The following is an 11,811-nucleotide window of genomic DNA, read 5'->3' as shown; positions in this document are numbered from 1 at the left end:
ATTTGACGAATGTCACACTAAAAATTGTTCAAAGGTGTTCAACATTAGCCAGAAATACATCTAGTCGGTTAACTTGGGCCTATTTTGACTTAAAAATACAACATAATTCGTATTTCTATAATATTAAAGAATGAATATCATTTTTTTAATTAATGATTAAGATTTTTTAGAATAATTTTGTATTTAAAAATGTATTTCTCTTATTTATATTGATATTCACTTATTTTGTTATGAATATTAGTAAACTTATGATATTTTAAATATATACATTACCCAAAAATTATTTTTCTTTATATTTATCATGTCTGAGTACTCTCCGAGTACTCCCTCCAAGGGGGTCGGCCGCCTAGGGACTGCCTAACGACTTTTGCAACAATGCTCACCATTGTGTTTTTTTTAGAACGAGAAAGGCGGTGGAAACATTTTTGTGTTTTTACTTTTTTCGTTTTTTTATTAAATTTTGAGTTATGATTTTTTTCTTATTTTTTTTCAAAATTTTTAAGGGTTTTTTGTGTGTCTAGAAATCATTCTCATCCTTCTTATTTTTGTTCCCCTTTGTAGAATAACTTGACCCTGTCTTTCATACTTTTTAAAATGAAATGCTTATATAAAAATATGGTTGAGTTATTCTATAAAGGCAAAAAAATGAGAAGTATGAGAAGCCATAATTAATTGACATGTGTCAAGTGGGGAGTAAAGGAAAAAAGGGTATAAAAGTAATAGTACACATTGTTAGGGCAGGAATTTTATGCTGAGGATCCTTTATCCTTAACTATCTTACGGATAGATTATCCTTGAGACATGTATCAGGGTATAAAGGATCGACGATCCTCGGTATTATTTGTTTACTAATGATTGCATTTAGTATGGTGATGTGTTAGACATGTATGACAAATCTAAGACGTGTTGTCATCAACTATACTCATGGGCCATTCCCTAGCTGGAGTATGGATCCAGGATCCTTATACAATATAGCTGTTAATGGACGAATTCATGTGAAGATTGATGTTTAAATATCAACAACGGCTCCAAGACTCGTTCTTCCGCTTATCTCGCTACTGGACTTATGAGGCACGTGGTCAAAGTCATGGGAGTGGCTAGTGGAAGACTTCCGGATTATTAGGGAATATTGTTATTTGCATTTTCTTATATAATCGAGTTATGATCGAGTAGAAAAACACATGTATTATCACACACACTAGAGCAGAAGCAATTAACTCTCTCTACTCACTTGTTTACTTTGTAATCTCGATCATCAACTCCACAATACTTGTAACCGACTTTTTACTATCAATAAACTTGACGGTGATAGTTTTCACCGGGCGGGGATTTTTTATGCCGGAGATTACCATAATCACGTACTATCCGACCAAAGGTTACCTTTTAATCCTTGGCCGAAGTGATTCGACCAAAGATTACCTTGTTAAGTTTTGACCGAAGGAAGATTATTGTAATCAAGGGTGTTTTCCCTCGTGATCAAATCATTGTGTTCATCAAGATCTCAATTATATATTCACTTTTATCGTGTTAGCATTATACCTCACTTGACAGATTTGGATACATTATCCTTAGCAGATTTTTATCCAAAACAATTTGGCGCCCACCATGGGGCAATTGGTGCTATAATCCATATCATTTCCATTGACTCTCGACATTTTCATACCCATATCACTTTCAATGGCCTCTCAATCAACCTCTGCTTCATCAACAATGTCGTCTTCGGTTTCTCTCTCATCAAGGACCTTGCCGCCGATGCCTCCGCCAATCACAGGAGCACCAAAGGCTGCTGCTGCTTGGAGCAAGACGCAACTACCAGTCTTCCAGAGCTCAAAAACCGCTGCTTCTGCGCCGGTGGCTAATACTAACAATGATGTTTATATATGTTTTCGCAGGTTAAGGCATATATGGAGCAACAGAACAAGACCAACCAAAGGATCCTGCGTGAGATCGAAGACATCAAGAAATTCAAGAGGCCAGCAGAGGATCTCACCACTCTAATACCTAGGATGCTGGATTTCACAAGTCCAGGGTCCCTGGCTCAGTTTCCGCTAGGATCATCCATCCTTCAACAAGGATCCATGGTTCCTCAGACTCAAGGATCCTCAGCCTTTCAGCAAGGATCATCCATCCTTCAACAAGGATCCATGGGTCCTCAGACTCAAGGATCCTCAGCCTTTCAGCAAGGATCATCTATCCTTCAACAAGGATCCATGGGTCCTTAGACTCAAGGATCCTCAGCCTTTCAGCAAGGATCATCCATCCTTCAACAAGGATCCATGGGTCCTCAGACTCAAGGATCCTCAGCCTTTCAGCAAGGATCATCTATCCTTCAACAAGGATCCATGGGTCATTAGATCCAAGGATACTCGGATTTCTATCAAGGACCATCTAGCTTCAACCATAGGTCGATGGGTCAACCAATGCAGAGTTCCTCGATGTTCCAAAGGGGATCGGGGATGCTTCCACCAGGATCCTCCGGGATTCCTCATCAAGGATCCTTCTTTCAGGACCAAGGATCCTTCGGATCCCACCATCAATGATCCTCCGAAATCCATGATGGGGACATAATCCCCCTGCAGACCATAGCTTCTGGAGGACCTACTCCGATTGCTGACTCCTTTTATCCTAGATACTCTTTCGGGATACCTAACTTCACCCAACAGAGAGGTAACTGGTATGATCCTATATCCTTAGACACTAACCGTGGTTCGACGCAGGATGCATGTATCAACCAAGCAATGGCCAAGGAGTTGCAAAAACTCAAGGACATAATATCCAGTGTTCCCGGGGTGATACTTCCAATTCCTGAGATACTGGAGGGAAGTCACAAATTATCCAGATTTGCTCCACCTATCTGTGATGCTGAAATCCCGAAACGGTTCCAAACTCCCAACATGAAGACTTATGACGGGAGCACCGATCCTGAGGAGCACGTTGCCCAATATAGGGAAAAGATGGAAATTAATCCTATTCCTGAAAGGCTCAAGGAGGCTTTCCTTTGCAAAGGATTTGGAGCCACGCTAACGGGAGCCGCACTAAAATGGCTGCTAAGTCTTCCTCCTTTTTCGGTTACTTCTTTCTCTCACTTAGTTAACTTATTTAACACTCAATGTTCCTGTAGTCAGAAATTTGAGAGGTTAACCAGTGATTTATATCATGTTATCCAACCTAGTGATGAATCCCTTAGGGATTTCTTTACCAGGTTCGGCAAGGAAGCTCTAGAAATCCCAAATATCGACATGACTACTGCTGTTGAAGCATTCAAGATGGGAATTCAGAAGAGCTCCCCTTTTTATGATGATTTAGTGATGACTCCGAGAAGGACATTAGACGAAGTCAGAAACAGGGCATTAAGATACATCTGATTAGAAGAGGATAAAAGGATCTAGGATCGTCTTGGGGGACAAACGAAACAAGAAACTCCCGAAAAGAATAAAGGACCCTGGAGCAGGAACAATAATTCGAAGCCGTACACCAAGTTCAACAATCAGAACGTACGAGCAGTTGAAGAAGGAGACGACGATGAATACTATCCCTGTATCTCCGACTGTTGCTTCTCTATGGACACTCATGGCTTGATCTGTGCCATGAAGGATCTGGGAGAAAAAGCAAGGTGGCCCTGAAATAATGAGAAGACGACCGGCTTCAAGGACAAGTCTAAGTGGTGCGCCTTCCACGAAGATTTTGGCCACACGACAGAAGAGTGCATCGGCTTAAGGAGGGAAATTAGATACCTCCTGAGCAAGGTCACTTTAAAGAACTCTTGGGTAGGAAAAATCCAAGATTCAGGATCCTGAAGACCTTCCACAAAAAGCAACGCCACCACCACCATATTCTCATGTGATCAACTTTGTCTCCAGAGACTACGAATTATTTCAAGATTCTTGTGCTATAGAAGAAAATCCCATAGAAGAATTTGAGTTGGACGATGAAAGAAGACCAATCATCCCCATTAATCGAGTGACTGATCAGAGAATCTTTTTCAATTCAAGGATCCAGGATCCTCATCAGGACAAGCTGGATGTGCAAACGGTCAATTTCATCTCCAGAGGTTCAGACATATGTGGAACTTCTTTCTCTGCAGCAAAAAGACTTGCCAAAGAGATCAAGATGGATAACGGAGATCGACCAATAGTTTCAACCACCTTAACAACAGACAAAAGATTCTTCTTCGATGAGGAAGACAAGCTGAACATTCAGGATCCTCATCACGACGGTTTGATTATTACTATATTTATCTCTAACCATTATGTACGCAGGATCCTAGTGGACGGTGGCAGCTCGGTCAACATTATCCAACATGATGTCCTCAAGAAGATGAACATCCCGGATTCAGAAATCATTCCTAGAACTTCGGTGCTAGTCGGTTTCAGTGGCGAAACCAAGAAGACATTGGGGGACATTAAACTCCCAATTTATATCGAAGGGTTAAATTCATACCAAAAGTTTTGCGTTATAGATAACCTTTCTTGTTGCACTGTTATTTTAGGTAGGCCCTGGCTCCATGGAATGAAGGCAGTAGCCTCAACTTATCACCAATGCATCGAGCTACCTAATCCTTGGGGAATTGTAAAGATAGTGGGTGACCAAGCGGAGGCCAAGAACTATTATTCATCATCAATGAAGTCAACAGCCAAGCAAACTATAGCATAGCAACTACAGCAACATCCTAGGGATGTGCTGGAAGCTCGGAAGAAAGACCTTAAAGAAGTATCATTGGACCCCGAGGATCCAGAGATAAAGGTGTTCCTAGGATCCGGTATCCCCAATAAGATTGAGGAGGATTTAATATCCTTCTTAGGGCGAAGAAGATCTACCTTTGCCTTCAAGCATTCTGACATGACAGGTATTTCAAAAGAGGTAATCACTCTTAAACTCGGCCTTGATTTATCTGTTAAACCCGTCCATCAGAAGCGAAGAAAATTCGCTCCTGAGAGGAACAAGATCATACAAGAAGAAGTTAAAAAACTTCTTAAGGCCAGTATGATCAAGGAGGTTCAATATCCTCGATGGCTAGCTAATGTGGTAGTTGTTTCAAAAAAAGAATGGAAAGTGGAGGGTGTGTGTCGATTTTACCGATTTAAACAAGGCATGCCCCAAGGATCCTTTCCCATTACCACATATAGATTCCATGGTGGATGCAACGGCAGGACATGAAATTCTTACCTTTATAGATGCATCCTCTGGATTTCAACAAATTCAGATGGAACCATCTGATCAAGAGGATACAACATTCATGACTCCCACCGGCATATACTATTATACTGCTATTCCGTTTGGACTAAGAAATGCAGGGGCAACATACCAAAGACTAGTCAACATGATGTTCAAGGATCAGTTGGGTAAGACTATGGAGGTCAACATAGATGATATGGTGGTGAAGTCAAAGAAAGCTGAGGATCACCTTAGAGACCTCGAGGAAGCATTCAACATCCTCGACCATTATAACATGAAATTAAATCCGTCAAAATGCCACTTTGGTGTTAAGTCTGGAAAATTTCTTGGATATATGGTGACTAAACGAGGAATTGAAGCAAGCCCCGAGTAGATTGAAGCCATCCTTAATTTGAAGTCTCCTGCAAACGCCAAGGATGTCCAGAGGCTCACAGGAAGAATAGCTGCTCTCAATAGGTTCATCTCAAGATCCTCCGAGAATTGTAAAGACTTCTATGACATCCTTAGGAAGAATAAGAAGTTTGAGTGGACAAAGAAGCATGAAGCTGCGCTTACAGCCTTAAAGGATTACTTATCCTCAGCTCCAGCTCTAATGAAGCCCGTGGATGGAGAATCCTTATATCTATATCTTGCTGTCTCAGGAAATGCAGTAAGTGCCGTCTTGGTAAAGGATCATGAAGGTGAACAACATCCTGTTTACTATGTAAGTAAAAGTCTTCTAGATGTGGAAGCCAGGTATTCTCAACTAGAAAAGTTAATTCTTGCGCTCATTATGGCTTCTACTAAATTGATAAATTATTTTGAAACTCACCCTATTATTTTGAGAACTAACTATCCTGTGAAGAATGTTCTTAGAAAACCAAAGTTATCAGGTAGGATGGCCAAGTGGGCTGTAAATTAAGTGCATACGATATCCAATACGAGCCGAGAACAACAATCAAGTCTCAAGCACTGGCGGACTTTCTGGCTGATTTCACTAGTGACCTACAAAAAGAAGCTGACTTGGAGGTCCAACAACTAGAAAAGACTCGGGATCCTTGGATCCTCTTCACAGATGGAGCATCCAACGTAAGAGGAACAGGATTAGGGATCCTACTGAAATCGCCACAGGGGGATATATTACCCCAGTCCATAGCCTGTGAGTTCCAAGCAACAAACAATGAAGCAGAGTATGAGGCTCTAATCGCAGGTTTGTAATTAGCCAAAAGCATGAGGATCAGGTATCTTCAAGTTTATGTAGATTCTTTATTGATAACTAACCACTTTAATGGCTCGTATGCTGTTAAAGGTGAGAAATTAATTAAATTTTTAGATGTTGTGAAGGAATTATTGAAATCCTTCTAAATATTTAGGATTACACAGGTACGGAGGGAAGAAAACGTTGGGGCAGACGCCTTGGCAAACTTAGCCTCATCTTTGAAGATTCCTGAGGATTTGAATATCCCAATAATCCACATTCTCTCTCCACCAATAGGAGAATAGGAAGTTGGGGAGATATCGAATGATAAAGAAATCGTACTCTGGGATCCTTTATCCTCGAATAACAAAGGATTATGGATCTATCCTATCAATAACTACATTCAGACTGGAGAAATTCCAGCCACAGAAAATCCCAAGCCCTTCAAACTCAAGGTATCCAAATATATTTTGTTAAATGATATGGTATATAGAAAATCTCTTGCAGGTCCATATTTGAGATGCATTGAGGATCCTGAGATCCAAGAAGTACTCAAGGATTTTCATGAAGGAGATTGCGGCAATCACACAGGTAGAAGAGCGTTATTTTCCAGGATACTCAGAACTGGATACTTCTGGCCAACAATGAAGAAGGATGCAGTGGAGTATTCAAGGAAATGTGATGCTTGTCAAAGGCACGTGAACATCCTTCATCAGCCAGTGGAGCCTCTGTATCCTATATCCTTCTCATGGCCTTTCATGAAATGGGGTATGGATATTGTGGGCAAGCTACCAAAAGCACCCGGTGGAAAGGTTTTATGCTTGCTATGACTGACTACTTCTCCAAATGGATTAAGGCAGAAGCATTTGTACAAGTCAGAGAAAGGGAAGTTATATCCTTTATTAAAAGAAATATTATAACTAGATTTGATATCCCTTCTGAAATTGTTTGTGACAATGGTTCCCAGTTTATCGGGAAAAGAACCACTAACTTTTGTGACAGTTGGGGCATCAAGATGATCACTTCTACACCAGTTCATCCTCAAGCCAATGGTCAAGCAGAGTCAAGCAACAAGATCATCATTAACAATCTAAAGAAGAAGCTAGGATCCAAGAAGGGAAAATGGGCTGAAGAACTTCCTTATGTTCTTTGGGCAGACAGGACTACGTCTAAAAATGCAACAGGCCAAACACCCTTCTCATTGGTGTTTGGATCAGAAGCAGTAATTCCTACAGAAATGGTGGTTCCTACGGCAAGAACAAGCATCCGTGATCTTGAAGCCAATGAAGAAATCCTTCTTGAAGACTTGGATACTATAGAAGAACTCAGAGACCTAGCTAAGATCAGAATGGCAGCATATCAACAAAGGGTAGCTGGGACATACAACAAAAATATCAGAATATGAAGATTTCAAGAAGGAGATCTAGTTTTGAGGAAAGCCTTCCAAAATACTACCAAACCGGCTGATGGATAGTTAGCACCCAAATGGGAAGGACCTTATCAGATTGAGTCAGAAGTAGGAAAGAGGGCATATCATTTGCTCACAATGGAAGGCAATAGATTACCAAGAGCATGGAACGCTATCCATCTCAAAAAGTATTTTTTCTGATCAGGATCTATTATCCTTAAAGGATCAAGGATCCCAAAATTGTTAATATTTATCCGATTTGCTTATCCTTTTCAAATTCTAATTGTTAATTTGAGGATAATATATTCTTAACAATTATTTTCTCCAAGTTTTAAGTAATAATGCAGGGATCTATTTAAATGTTCAATGATCAAGAGGTTGGCCACCTCTCCTTTACATTCGAGGTATTATCTTATTTCCCTTGGCCTAGCCCACGATTGGATATGACCCCTGATGGTCATATCCCCTACGGTTTAAAGGTTTTCACCTTTCTTATAAATAGAGTTTCTACACTCTCGCCTGGAGCGCACGCTATCCAACGTATAGTCCGGGGCAGCGGGACCAATACACGCTTAGTGGCTGGCAATTTCGTTGTCTTCGGCTATATGGAGGATCCTACGATTTACGGTAGACGTACCATACCACCGGTTTATAACGTTTTCACGTTATCTCACGTTTGGGCGAAATCCCGGTTTGGGCGAGTCCCCAGTTAACATCCAGTTTGGGCTTGTCCCCAGTTTTTGGGCTTGTCCCTAGTTCACGGGCTTGTCCCCAGATTTCACGGGCTTGTTCCCAGTTGCACGGGCTTGTCCCCAGTATATTATTTGGGCTTGTCCCCAGTATAATGTGTTTAATCCCAGTTGACATTATGAATTATTTGCAACAGATTTTCTAAGTTCCTTGTGAAGATCAAAAATCTAAGGATTCCAGATCCTAAAGCTATTCCTTCAAGGATCATTAAGAGTTCAATACTTCTGGTAACTTAGGTCTAGCTAGACCTTCTGGTATGATCTCTGTTAATTAACTTATGTATCATATTGGTTGCAATAATTTTGGATATTTCAGTTTAGAAGGTTATTCCCTTAAAGTTGGTTTATTGTTAATAATTTTACCTATTTTAAGGATACTCTATCCTAAAATTTGTCCTTTAGGAAAATACTATTATAAAACTTTTATCAAATTTTAAGGATATTTTATCCTACTATTTACTTTTTAAGGATATTCTATCCTAGGCAATGTTCATAAGGATATTTTATCCTAAAAGTCTTTTTCTTAAAATTATTTTTCAAAACTATCAAAGATGCTAAATTTATATCAAACAGACTTGTAAAAATAAACAACAGACAAATAGTTAAAAGGTTTATATTAATTAAAATAAGTCACCAGGACTTATTCAAAATTCTTAAACTGGACTTCACCATGCGAAAGATGGACCATCCATCCGGGTTAAGTGAGAGTTACTAACAGTTCATAAGTGCAGGAAAATTAAAAATATGGGCAACAAAGGCTTCATCCCCACAAACAGAGGATCCCTCCACCTTTGTCACCCCCGCCAATTGTCTTAAGGATCATGGATCCTTTATCCTAGTTACTATTGTTTATTATAGACCAAAAGTAATTGTTCAGAAAAACATCATCACAAATAAAAAAGTGGGCCCGGGCCTTGTCTTCTATATCCTTCATTGCCCACTTAAGCTGAATCTTCAATCGCAGCATCACCTTCTCCCTTGCCAGCTTCAACCGCCTCCTTAACGCCACTGGTCCCAACCTCGGTGTTCTCAGCCATATCCTCATCATCCTCACCACCAAGGTCGTCAAGAACAACCTTCCACTTCTCCACGGCCCAGGCCGACTTGTCAAAAGCGGGATCACCGGCCTTTTTCGCCATCTTGATCCGCGCCTGGAATACCGACCTGGCAGCCCACACTTTGGCCTCATCTGTAGCCTGCTCCACTGCCTCTTGACGTTGGGCTTCGACTAAGGATAGTTGATCCTCCAACTGTTTCTTCTCCTTGGAGAGCTGGATCATGGCCTTATTCTTGGCAACCACAACTTTCCCTAACCCCGACAGCTTGTCACTCATTTGGCCAATAGTCTTTTCATAATGCTCTTTAAAAGCATTCACGGCCTATACACAACAAAATATTCGAAATCAGAAGGATACTGGATCCAGCAATTCATAGTTTCTGGATACAGGATACTTACAGAGATGACAATGTCATAATGGGTCTCAGGATCAGAGGATCTTTTCCTCTTGGAAGCTGCAGACTTGGCCATGGTTGTTGCACTCTTGGGCTCGGAACTAGTGCCTTCCTTTGAAGCCTCTTTCTTGACAACAGGGGAGGTGACCATACAATCAATGTCTTCCAGGGAGAACTTGCCGGCTGACTTCTGGGATTTCTTGGCGCCTGAAAAGGAAAAACCTTCAACAAAACGTGCTTGAAAGGTCCTAATCTCGGTATCCAGTGCTAGGAACCGTTTTGTCTTTTCTTCTGTGCCAGGTAACTTGCCCAAAGAAGCAAAATTTTTAACTGCAAACGAAAAGAAAAACTCAGAATTCAAATTAAAGTATCAAGGATCCTGCTATTTCTTAAGGATCCAGGATCCTACCCTTTCTAACCCACTTTGAAGGAAGGTCGATTCCTCCTGGTACCAAGTCACGTTTTACAAAGAAAAACTGATTCCTCCACAGGGAATCATTTAAGGTGACTTTCAATATCGGGTGAGATTGTCGGGGCTTGGATTTGAAGATAAGACCGTGGGTAGTGAAGGTGTACAAATGTGATAACTCTGGAAGATTGACGTCTATCTTTTGCTCTTTTATGATTCTCTCGATAGTGCTAAGAACTCTCCAAACCATAGGCATAGCCTGTATATAGGATATGCCGGTGGAGTCAAAGAAGCTCGGAGTAAAAGACGGAAAGGGATATTTGTAGCCGATCAGAAATGGAGTCGCCGGAAAACAGACCCAAACCTTAGAATATACATCGCAGTGCACACTGGATTCGTAAAGTCGGAATAGGGTTTTCAGAGGAAACACCGAGTGGAAGCCATCAACCTCTGGATCTGTTAGTTTGCAAATTTCGGCAGACGGGTTGGCTAACAGGCATTGGGGTTCCATTTCCGTTAACTCGGAGCCGTCGGAGGTTTGTTCGGAAGGTTTAGAGGGAGACGGAGAAGAAGAAGAAGATGAAGCAGTAGACATGATTAAAGAAAATAAGAGAGAAACGAGGAGGATACCTGATGCGTCGACTAGAGGTAGGGTTATAATCAAAGATATAGGGCGGCATATATAGACGGTTATTATTATCTTGAGGGCTAAATGGTAATTAATTTTGGCAAAACCGTCCCATCTATCAGTTTTCGCAGTAAGTTTGAATTTCAAAATGACAGCTATGTTCCACTATCACCCGCTATTTTAGGGGCAATTGTTAGGGCATGAATTTTATGCTGAGGATCCTTTATCCTTAACTATCTTACGGATAGATTATCCTTGAGACATGTATCAGGGTATAAAGGATCGACGATCCTCGGTATTATTTATTTACTAATGATTGCATTTAGTATGGTGATGTGTTAGACATGTATGACAAATCTAAGACGTGTTGTCATCAACTATACTCATGGGCCATTCCCTAGCTGGAGTATGGATCCAGGATCCTTATTCAATATAGCTGTTAATGGACGAATTCATGTGAAGATTGATGTTTAAATATCAACAACGGCTCCAAGACTCGTTCTTCCGCTTATCTCGCTACTGGACTTATGAGGCACGTGGTCAAAGTTATGGGAGTGGCTAGTGGAAGACTTCCGGATTATTAGGGAATATTGCTATTTGCATTTTCTTATATAATCGAGTTATGATCGAGTAGAAAAACACATGTATTATCACACACACTAGAGCAGAAGCAATTAACTCTCTTTACTCACTAGTTTACTTTATAATATCGATCATCAACTCCACAATACTTGTAACCGACTTTTTACTATCAATAAACTTGACGGTGATAGTTTTCACCGTCCGGGGATTTTTTGTGCCGGAGATTACCAT

This window comes from Bidens hawaiensis, unplaced genomic scaffold (genome assembly GCF_021521415.1).
Source record: "Bidens hawaiensis isolate Kalapana, Puna unplaced genomic scaffold, B.hawaiensis_p1.1 tig00006836_1, whole genome shotgun sequence".
In the NCBI taxonomy this organism is placed as follows: Eukaryota; Viridiplantae; Streptophyta; class Magnoliopsida; order Asterales; family Asteraceae; genus Bidens; species Bidens hawaiensis.
This window is presented reverse-complemented; position numbering follows the sequence as displayed.